The sequence below is a fragment of the Lipotes vexillifer genome, unplaced genomic scaffold, assembly GCF_000442215.2.
Source record: "Lipotes vexillifer unplaced genomic scaffold, Lipotes_vexillifer_v1.1 scaffold1044, whole genome shotgun sequence".
Classification (NCBI taxonomy): domain Eukaryota; kingdom Metazoa; phylum Chordata; class Mammalia; order Artiodactyla; family Lipotidae; genus Lipotes; species Lipotes vexillifer.
This window is the reverse complement of record NW_006779681.1, coordinates 265,206-274,917: the sequence shown is the minus strand read 5'-3', so window position 1 is coordinate 274,917 and position 9,712 is coordinate 265,206.

Here is a 9,712-nt window from a genome sequence, read left to right as displayed (position 1 = left end):
TCCTGTGATCCAGGGACAACTTCCCCGGGAGAACACACGGCGCGCCTCAGGTTGGTGCAATGTCAGGATGGTGCAACGTCACGCCGGCGCAATGTCACACCGGCCTCTCCCGCCGCAGGCTCGCCCCTCATCCATACCCCTCCTTCCCCAAGGCCTGAGTGAGCCAAAGCCCCCGAATCTGCTGCTCCTTTACCCCATCTTGTTTCAGCAAAGAACAGATGCCCTCAGGCGACCTACACGCAGAGGCAGGTCCAAATCCAAAGCTGAACCCCGGTAGCTATGCGAACAAAACAGAGAAAGGAAAATCTCTCCCAGCAGCCTCAGGAGCAGCAGATTAAAGCTCCATAATCAACTTGATGTACCCTGCATCTGTGGAATACCTGAATAGACAACGAATCATCCCAAATTGAGGAGGTAGACTTTGGGAGCAACGACCTATATATTTTTTTCCCTTCTCTTTTTGTGAGTGTCTATGCATATGATTCTGTGTGTGATTTTGTCTGTATAGCTTTGCTTTTACCATTTGTCCTAGGGTTCTGTCGGTCCATATTTTTTTGTATTTTTTGTTTTTAGTATAGTTTTCAGCACTTGTTATCATAGGTGAATTTCTTTTTTGGTTGTTCTTTCCTTCTTTCTTTTCTAATTAAAAAAAATTTTAATAATTATTTTTTGTTTTTTATTTTAATAACTCTTTATTTTATTTTATCTTTTTCTTTCTTTCTTTCTTTTCTCCCTTTTATTCTGAGCCATGTGGTTGCCAGGCTGTTGGTGCACTGGCCAGGTGTCAGAGCTGTGCCTCTGAGTTGGGAGAGCCAAGTTCAGGACATTGGTCCACCAGAGACCTCCCAGCTCCACGTAATATCAAATGGTGAAAATCTCCCAGAGATCTCCATCTCAATGCCAAGACCCAGCTCCACTCAACAACCAGCAAGCTACAGTGCTGGACACCCTATGCCAAACAACTAGCAAGACAGGAACACAACCCCACCCATTAGCAGAGAGGTTGCCTAAAATCATAATAAGGTCACAGACACCCCAAAAACACACCATCAGACGCGGACCTGCCCACCTGAAAGACAAGATCCAGCCTCATCAACGAGAACACATGCCCTAGTCCCCTCCACCAGGAAGCCTACACAACCCACTGGAGGCAGACACCAAAAACAAGGGTAACTACAAACCTGCAGGCTGTGAAAAGGAGACCCCAAACACAGTAAGTTAAGCAAAATGAGAAAACAAGAAACACACAGCAGATGAAGGAGCAAGGTAAAAACCAAACAGGCCTAACAAATGAAGAGGGTATAGGCAGTCTACCTGAAAAAGAATTCAGAATTATGATAGTAAAGATGATACAAAATCTTGGAAATAGAATGGACAAAATGCAAGAAACATTTAACAAGGACCTAGAAGAACTAAGGAGCAAACAAACAATGATGAACAACACAATAAATGAAATTAAAAATTCTCTAGAAGGGATCAATAGCAGAATAACTGAGGCAGAAGAATGGATAACTGACCTGGAAGGTAAAATAGGGGAAATAACTACTACAGAGCAGAATAAAGAAAAAAGAACAAAAAGAATTGAGGACAGTATCAGAGACCTCTGGGACAACAATAAATGCAACAACATTCGAGTTATAGGAGTCCCAGAAGAAGAAGAGAAAAAGAAAGGGACTGAGAAAATATTTGAAGAGATTATAGTTGAAAACTTCCCTAATATGGGAAAGGAAATAGTGAATTAAGTCCAGAAAGCACAGAGAGTCCCATACAGGATAAATCCAAGGAGAAACATGCCAAAACACATATTAATCAAACTATCAAAAATTAAATACAAAGAAAAAACATTAAAAGCAGCAAGGGAAAAACAACAAATAACATACAAGTGAATCCCCATAAGGTTAACAGCTAAGATTTCAGCAGACACTCTGCAAGGCAGAAGGGAGTGGCAGGACATATTTAAAGTGATGAAGGTGAAAACCTACAACAAAGATTACTCTACCCAGCAAGGATCTCATTCAGATTAGATGGAGAAATTAAAAGCTTTACAGAAAAAGCAAAAGCTAAAAGAATTCAGCACCACCAAACCAGCTTTACAACAAATGCTAAAGGAACTTCTCTAGGCAGGAAACACAATAGAAGGAAAAGACCTACAATAACAAACCCAAAACAACTAGGAAAATGGGAATAGGAACATACATATTGATAACTACCTTAAATGTAAATGGATTAAATGCTCCAACCAAAAGACATACACATGCTGAATGGATACAAAAACAAGACCCGTATATATGCTGTCTACAAGAGACCCACATCAGACCTAGGAAGACATACAGACTGAAAGTGAGGTGATGGATAAAGATATTCCATGCAAATGGAAATCAAAAGAAAGCTGGAGTAGCAATTCTCATATCAGAAAAAATAGATTTTAAAACAAAGACTAGGGCTTCCCCGGTGGCGCAGTGGTTGAGAGTCCGCCTGCTGATGCAGGGGACACGGGTTCGAGCCCTGGCATGGGAAGATCCCACGTGCCACGGAGCAGCTAGGGCCCGTGAGCCACAGCTACTGAGCCTGCGCGTTTGGAGCCTGTGCTCCGCAACAAGAGAGGCCGCGATAGAGAGAGGCCCGCACACCGCGATGAAGAGTGGTCCCCGCTTGCCACAACTGGAGGAAGCCCTTGCACAGAAACGAAGACCCAACGCAGCCAAAAATAAATTAATTAATTAATTTTAAAAAAAAACAAAGACTATTACAAGAGACAAAGAAAGACACTACATAATGATCAAGAATTCAATCCAAGAAGAAGATATAACAATTGTAAATATTTATGCACCCAACATAGGAGCACCTCAATACATAAGGCAAATGCTAACAGCCATGAATGGGGAAATCGACAATAAAACCATCATACTAGGGGACTTTAACTCCCCACTTTCACCAATACACAGATCATCCAAAATGAAAATAAATAAGGAAACACAAGCGTTAAATGATACATTAAACAAATGGACTTAATTGATCTTTATAGGCCATTCTGTTGAAAAACAACAGAATACACATTTTTCTGAAGTGCTCATGGAACATTCTCCAGGACAGATCAAGCCTTAGTAAATGTAAGAAAATTGAAATCATATCAAGTATCTTTTCCGACTACAACACTATGAGACTAGATATCAATTACAGGAAAAAAAATCTATTAAAAATACAAACACATGGAGGCTAAACGATACACTACTTAACAACCAAGAGATCACTGAAGAAATCAAAGAGGAAATCAAAAAATACCTAGAAACAAATGACAATGAAAACACAGCAACCTGTGGGATCAGTCAAAGCAGTTCTAAGAGGGAAGTTTATAGCAATACAATCCTACCTGAAGAAACAAGAATCATCTCAAATAACCTAACCTCACACATAAAGCAATTAGACAAAGAAGAACAAACAAACTTCAAAGTTAGCAGAAGGAAAGAACTCATAAAGATCAGATCAGAAATAAATGAAAAAGACATGAAGGAAATTATAGCAAAGATCAATAAAACTGAAAGCTGGTTCTTTGAGAAGATAAACAAAATTGATAAACCATTAGCCAGACTCATCAAGAAAAAAAGGGAGAAGACTCAAATCAATAGAATTAGAAATGAAAAATTAGAACTAACACCTGACAATGCAGATATACAAAGGTTCATGAGAGGTTACTACAAGCAACTATACGCCAATAAACTGGGCAACCTATAAGAAATGGACAAATACTTAGAAATGCATAATTTTCTGAGACTGAACCAGGAAGAAATTGAAAATATGAACAGACTCATCACAAGCACTGAAATTGAGACTGTGATTAAAAATCTTCCAACAAACAAAAGCCCAGGAACACATGGCTTCACAGGCGAATTCTATCAAACATTAAGAGAAGAGCTAAAACCTATCCTTCTCAAGCTCTTCCAAAATATAGCAGAGGGAGGAGGACTCCCAAGCTCATTCTGCAAGGTCACCATCACCCTGACACCAAAACCAGACAAAGATGCCACAAAGAAAGAAGACTACAGGCCAATATCACAGATGAACATAGAAACAAAAATCCTCAACAAAATGCTGCCAAACAGAATCCAACAGCACATTAGAAGGATCATACACCATGATCAAATGGGGTTTATTCCAGGAATGCAAGGATTCTTCAATATACAGAAATCAATCAATGTGATACACCATATTAACAAATTGAAGGAGAAAAACCATATGACCATCTCAATGGATGCAAAGAAAGCTTTTGACAAAATTCAACACCCATTTATGAAAAAAACCCTTCAGAAAGTAAGCATAGAGGGAACTTACCTCAACATAATAAAGGCCATGTATGACAAACCCACAGCCAACATTATTCTGAATGGTGAAAACCTGAAACCATTTCCACTAAGATCAGGAACAAGACAAGGTTGCCCACTCTCACCACTCTTATTCAACATAGTTTTGGAGGTTATAGCCACAGCAGTCAGAGAAGAAAAAGAAATAAAAGGAATCCAAATCAGAAAAGAAAAAGTAAAGCTGTCACTTTGTGCAGATGACATAATACTATACATAGAGAATCCTAAGGATGCTACCAGAAAACTACTAGAGCTAATCAATGAATTTGGTTAAGTAGCAGGATACAAAATTAATGCACAGAAATCTCTGACATTCCTATACACTAATGATGAAAAATCTGAAAGTGAAATCAAGAAAACACTCCCATTTACCATTGCAACAAAAAGAATAAACTATCTAGGAATAAACCTACCTAAGGAGACAAAAGACCTGTATGCAGAAAATTATAAGACACTGATGAAAGAAATTAAGGGTGATACAAATAGATGGCAAGATATACCATGTTCTTGGATTGGAGGAATCAACATTGTGAAAATGACTCTACTACCCAAAGCAATCTACAGATTCAATGCATTCCCTATCAAACTACCACTGGCATTTTTCACAGAACTAGAAAAAAATTTTTCACAGTTTGCCTGGAAACAAAAAAGACCCCCAATAGCCAAAGCAATCTTGAGAAAGAAAAACAGAGCTGGAGTAATCAGGCTTCCTGACTTCAGACTACAAAGCTACAGTAATCAAGACATTATGGTACTGGCACAAAAACAGAAATATAGATCAATGGAACAGGTTAGAAAACCCAGAGATAAACCCACACACATCTGGTTGCCTTTCCTTTGATAAAGAAGGCAAGAATATACAGTGGAGAAAAGACAAGTCGCTTCAATAAGTGGTGCTGGGAAAACTGGACAGCTATATATTACAGAATGAAATTAGAACACTCCCTAACACCATACAGAAAAATAAACTCAAAATGGATTAAAGACCTAAATTTAAGGCCAGACACTATCAAACTCTTAGAGCAAAACATAGGCAGAACGCTCTATGACATAAATCACAGCAAGATCCTTTTTGACCCTCCTCTTAGAGAAATAGAAATAAAAACAAAAATAAACAAAAGGGACCTAATGAAACTTAAAAGCTTTTGCACAGCAAAGGAAACCACATACAAGACAAAAGACAACCCTCAGAATGGGAGAAAATATTTGCAAATGAAGCAATTGACAAAGGGTTAATCTCCAAAATTTACAAGCAGCTCATGCAGCTCAATACCAAAAAAAAAAAACAACCCAATCCAAAAATAAGCAGAAGACCTAAATGGACATTCCTCCAAAGAAGATATACAGATTGCCAACAAACACATGAAAGAATGCTCAACAACACTAATCATTAGAGAAATGCAAATGAAAACTACAATGAGATATCATCTCACCCCGGTCAGAATGGCCATCATCAAAAAATCTAGAAACAATAAATGCTGGAGAGCATGTGGAGAAAAGGGAACACTCTTGCACTGTTGGTGGGAATGTAAAGTGATACAGCCACTATGGAGAACAGTATGGAGGTTCCTTAAAAGACTAAAAATAGAACTACCATATAACCCCGCAGTCCCACTACTGAGAAAATCATAATTCAAAAAGAGTCATGTACTACAATGTTCTTTGCAGCTCTATTTACAATAGCCAGGACATAGAAGCAACCTAAGTGTCCATCAACAGATGAATGGGTAAAGAAGATGTGGCACATATATACAACAGAATATTACTCAGCCATAAAAGAAACGAAATTGTTATTTGTAGTGAGGTGGATGTACCTAGAGTCTGTCATACAGAGTGAAGTAAGTCAGAAAGAGAAAAACAAATATTGTATGCTAACACACATATATGGAATAGATAAAGTTCTGAAGAATCTTGGGGCAAGATGGGAATAAAGACACAGACCTACTAGAGAATGGACTTGAGGATAAAGGGAGGGGGAAGGGTAAGCTGTGACAAAGTGAGAGAGTGACATGGACATATATACACTACCAAATTTAAAATAGATAGCCAGTGGGAAGTAGCTGCATAGCACAGGGAGATCAACTCGGTGCTTTGTGACCACCTAGAGGGGTGGGATAGGGAGGGTGGGAGGGAGGGAGATGCAAGGGGGAAGAGATATGAGGATATATGTATATGTATAACTGATTCACTTTGTTATAAAACAGAAACTAACACACCATTGTAAAGCAGTTATACTCCAATAAAGACCTTAAAGAAAAAAAAAAAAATGTCATCACCAAACCCAAGGTCATCTATACATTGTTAGATTCAATTTGACAATACTTTCTTGAATAGTTTCACATCTATGTTTATGAGAGATAGTGGTCTATATTTTTCTTGTAATGTCATTGCCTGGTTTTGGAATTAGGATAATACTGGCTTCATACAATGACTTAGGAGGTATTCCCTCTGCTTTTATCTTCTGAAAGAGACTGCAGAGGACTGGTGTAATTTCTTCTTTAAATGTTCGGTGGAATTCATCCGTGAGCTCATCTGGGTATGTTTTCAGTTTTGGAAGGTTATTAATTATTGATTCTATTTCTTTAATAATGTAGACCTATTTAGATTATTTATTTCTTCTAATGTGAGTTTTGGCAGATGGTTTATTTCAAAAAATCAGTCCATTTTTATCTAGGTTATCAAATTTGTGGGCATAAAGTTTTTCATAGTGTTCCCTGACTATCCTTTTAATGTTCATGATATTGGTAGTAACATCCTCTCTTTCATTCCTGGTGTTAGTAATTTGTGTCTTATTTTTTTTTTCTTAGCTTGACTAGAAGCTCATAACTTTTATTCATCTTCTAAAAGAACCAGTTTTGACAATGAGATATCATCTCACACCAGTCTGAATGGCCATTATCAAAAAATCTAGAAACAATAAATGCTGGAGAGGGTGTGAAGAAAAGGGAACACTCTTGCACTGTTGGTGGGAATGTGAATTGGTACATCCACTATGGAGAACAGTATGGAGGTTCCTTAAAAAACTACAAACAGAACTACCATATGACCCAGCAATCACACTACTGGGCACATACCCTGAAAAAAACATAATTCAAAAAGAGTCATGCACCAAAATATTCATTGCAGCTCTATTTACAATAGCCAGGAGATGGAAATAACCTAAGTGTCCATCACTGGATGAATGGATAAAGAAGATGTGGCACATATATGCAATGGAATATTACTTAGCCATAAAAAGAAACGAAATTGAGCTATTTGTAATGAGGTGGATGGACCTAGAGTCTGTCATACAGAGTGAAGTAAGTCAGAAAGAGAAAGACAAATACTGTATGCTAACACATATATATGGAATTCAAGAAAAAAACAGGTCATGAAGAACCTAGGGGTAAGACAGGAATAAAGACACAGACCTACTAGAGAATGGACTTGAGGCTATGGGGAGGGGGAAGGGTAAGCTGTGACAAAGTGAGAGAGTGGCATAGACATATATACACTACCAAACGTAAAATATATAGCTAGTGGGAAGCAGCCGCATAGCACAGGGAGATCAGCTTGGTGCCCTGTGACCAACTAGAGGGGTGGGATAGGGAGGGTGGGAGGGAGGGAGATGCAAGAGGGATGAGATATAGGAACATATGTATATGTATAACTGATTCACTTTGTTATAAAGCAGAAACTAACACACCATTGTAAAGCAATTATACTCCAATAAAGATGTAAAAATAATAATAATAATAAATAAAAATAAAAGAACCAGTTTTGGGTTTCATTGATTTTTCTCTACTAATTTCCTATTTTTAATTTTATTGATTTCTGTTCTAATTTCTCTTATTTCTTTTCTTCTGTTTACTTTGGATTTAATTTGTTCTTTTTCTAGTTTCCTAAGGTGGAAGCTTAAATGATTTAGATGTTTCCTCTTTTCTAATATATACATTCTATGTTACTCAATTTTCCTCAAAACTGTTTTCACTGTATCCTACAAATTTTTATGAGTTGTGTTTTCATTTTCATTAGTTGAAAATATTTTTAAATTTCTCTTGAGATTTTTTCTTTTCACTCATGTATTACATAGACATGTGTTGTTTTTTGTTTTTTGGGTTTTTTTTTTAATTTTTGAATTTTATTTAACTTATTTTTTTTATACAGCAGGTCCTTATTAGTCATCAATTTTATGCACATCAGTGTATACATGTCAATCCCAATCTCCCAATTCATCACACCACCACCCTCACCCCTGGCCGCTTTCCCCCCTTGATGTCCATATGTTTGTTCTCTACATCTGTGTCTAAATTTCTGCCCTGAAAACCGGTTCACTGTACCATTTTTCCAGGTTGCACATATATGCATTAATATACATTTGTTTTTCTCTTTCTGATTAACTTCAATCTGTGTGGCAGTCTCTAGATCCATCCACATCTCTACCAATAACCCAATTTTGTTCTTTTTTATAGCTGAGTAATATTCCATTGTATGTATGTACCACATATTCTTTATCCATTTTTCTGTTGATGGGCATTTGTGTTCCTTCCATAACCTGACTACTGTAAATAGTGTTGCAATGAACATTGGGGTGCATGTGTCTTTTTCAATTATGGTTTTCTCTGGGTATATGCCCTGTAGTGGGATTGCTGGATCATATGGTAATTCTATTTTTAGTGGCTGTATCAATTTACATTCCCACCAACAATGCAAGAGGGTTCCCTTTAATCCACACCCTCTCCAGCATTTGTTGCTTGTAGATTCTCTGATGATGCCCATTCTAACTGGTGTGAGATGATACCTCATTGTAGTTTTGATTTGCATTTCTCTAATAATTAGTGATGTTGAGCAGCTTTTCATATGCTTCTTGGCCACCTGTATGTCTTCTTGGGAGAAATGTCTATTTAGGTCTTCTGCCCATTTTTGGATTGGGTTGTTTCTTTTTTAAATATTCAGCTGCATGAGCTGTTTATATATTTTGGAGATTAATTCTTTGTCCGTTGATTCATTTGGAAATATTTTCTCCCATTCTGAGGGCTGTCTTTCTGTCTTGTTTATGGTTTCCTTTGCTATGCAAAAGCTTTTAAGTTTCATTAAGTCCCATATGTTTATATTTGTTTTTATTTCCATTACTCTAAGAGGTGGATCAAAAAAGATCTTGCTGTGATTTATGTCAAAGAGTGTTCTTCCTATGTTTTCCTCTAAGAGTTTGATAGCATCTGGCCCCACATTTAGGCCTCTAATCCATTTTGAGTTTATTTTTGTGTATGGTGTTAGGGAGTGTTCTAATTTCATTCTTTTACATATAGCTGTCCAGTTTTCCCAGCACCACTTATTGAAGAGACTGTCTTTTCTCCACTGTACATTCCTGCCTT